Source organism: Penaeus vannamei, chromosome 18 (genome assembly GCF_042767895.1).
Source record: "Penaeus vannamei isolate JL-2024 chromosome 18, ASM4276789v1, whole genome shotgun sequence".
NCBI classification, from domain to species: Eukaryota; Metazoa; Arthropoda; class Malacostraca; order Decapoda; family Penaeidae; genus Penaeus; species Penaeus vannamei.
The window spans coordinates 2,973,367-2,975,866 of NC_091566.1; the positions used below are offsets into that span (position 1 = coordinate 2,973,367).

At 29.2% G+C, this 2,500-nt stretch overlaps 1 protein-coding gene across 1 annotated transcript in view; it reads right to left on the minus strand.

Moving 5' to 3' along the window:
• The window catches only part of Cht7 (chitinase 7), a 164,649-nt gene that overhangs the window by 23,895 nt on the left and 138,254 nt on the right, over positions 1-2,500 (minus strand). The window lies entirely within an intron of this gene.

Here is a 2,500-nt window from a genome sequence, read left to right on the forward strand (position 1 = left end):
AGTAAGTAAGTAAGTAAGTAAGGTTCGAGGGTTCGAGTCCTCCAACTGGCTTGTTGTTCCCTCAGGCAAGGAACTTTACCTTGATTGCCCATTGTAAAAGCCACCTGGGAGGGCAAGCCAGCCTTTGTGGGTGCCGGTCCCAAGCCCGGATAAATAGAGAGGGTTGGTGTCAGGAAGGGCATCCGGCTGTAAAGATCCATTCCAAAACTAATATGGAACGAGCCGTAATAGGAGGCGGTTTATCCATTACGACGACGAAATATAAATATGAGAAAGCGAAGAGGAAGAAAGAAAGAAAGAGAATTTTCTGCATGAGTCATAATCGAGCGGTTCATCCATAACAGCGACCAAATATAAATGGGAAGAAAGGTCAGAGAAAGAAATAAATAAATGAATAAAGAAAGAGAATTTTCTGCCCATGGAATCCCCACCAAGACGAACGCACAAGCAGTTATTACAACCTCACGCTGGATCATGCAGCGCCCAGCATTCAATTGCAGGAGAGTGCCATTACAACCACCTCCATTGTGCTTGGACTTCCTGTGTAATTAACACCCGGGTGACAATTACAGCGAGGTAACGTGATCACGTGATTACAAGCGAGGTCAGGCGATTTTAAGGGGAAGGAGACATGGAATAACGGTAGAAATAGCGATGAAGGAAGAGCCACAAGGCGATGAGTGTGAAACGGGGATGGGAAATGGGGAAAAAATACACTTATGCTTCGTACAGTCACGTGATGTAGAGAGTGACGGGTTAAAATGTGTTCTTACTCTATTTAAATCTTATAATACTTATTTATTTATTTTTTACATATTCTTTTCTGTGTCTATATTCTCAACGTATTTCGATTTTTGTAAGAATATGCGAAAGTGAAAACGGTCTTACTCTATTTAAATCTTATAATATTTATTTATTTATTTATTTTTTACATATTCTTTTCTGTGTCTATATTTTCAACACATTTCATTTTTTTGTAAGAAAGTGAAAATGGTCTTACTCTATTTAAATCTTATAGTATTTTTTTTTTTTTTTACATATTCTTTTCTGTGTCTATATTTTCAACACATTTCATTTTTTTGTAAGAAAGTGAAAATGGTCTTACTCTATTTAAATCTTATAGTATTTTTTTTTTTTTTTACATATTCTTTTCTGTGTCTATATTTTCAACACATTTCAATTTTTTGTATTTTTGTAAGAATATGCGAAAGTGAAAACGGTCTTACTCTATTTAAATCTTATAGTATTTATTCATTTATTTATTCTTACATATTCTTTTCTGTCTATATTCTCAACGTATTTCGATTTTTGTAAGAATATGCGAAAGTGAAAACGGTCTTACTCTATTTAAATCTTAGTTTTTTTTTCTTTTTTTTTTTTTTTTTTTACATATTCTTTCCTGTGTCTATATTTTCAACATATTTCGATTTTTGTAAGAATATGCGAAAGTGAAAACGGTCTTACTCTATTTAAATCTTATAGTATTTATTTATTTATTTTTTACATATTCTTTTCTGTGTCTATATTTTCAACGTATTTCGATTTTTGTAAGAATATGCGAAAGTGAAAACGGTCTTACTCTATTTAAACCTTATAGTATTTACTTATCTTTTTTACATATTCTTTTCTGTGTCTATATTTTCAACACCGATTTTTTGTAAGAATATGCGAAAGTGAAAACGGTCTTTATTTAAATCTTATAGTATTTATTTATTTATTCTTACATATTCTTTCCTGTGTCTATATTTTCAACATATTTCAATTTTTTGTATTTTTGTAAGAATATGAGAAAGTGAAAACGGTCTTACTCTATTTAAATCTTATAATATTTATTTATTTTTTACATATTCTTTCCCGTGTCTATATTTTTTGTATTTTTGTAAGAATATGCGAAAGTGAAAACGGTCTTACTCTATTTAAATCTTCTAGTATTTATTATTATTTTTTTTTTTTACATATTCTTTCCTGTGTCTATATTTTCAACGCATTTCGAATTTTGTAAGAATATGCGAAAGTGAAAACGGTCTTACTCTATTTAAATCTTATAGTATTTATTTATTATTTTTTTACATATTCTTTCCTGTGTCTATATTTTCAACACGATTTTTGTAAAGAATATGCGAAAGTGAAAACGGTCTTACTCTATTTAAATCTTATAGTATTTATTCATTTATTTATTCTTACATATTCTTTTCTGTCTATATTCTCAACGTATTTCGATTTTTGTAAGAATATGCGAAAGTGAAAACGGTCTTACTCTATTTAAATCTTATAATATTTATTTATTTATTTATTTTTTACATATTCTTTTCTGTGTCTATATTTTCAACACATTTCATTTTTTTGTAAGAAAGTGAAAATGGTCTTACTCTATTTAAATCTTATAGTATTTTTTTTTTTTTTACATATTCTTTTCTGTGTCTATATTTTCAACACATTTCAATTTTTTGTATTTTTGTAAGAATATGCGAAAGTGAAAACGGTCTTACTCTATTTAAAT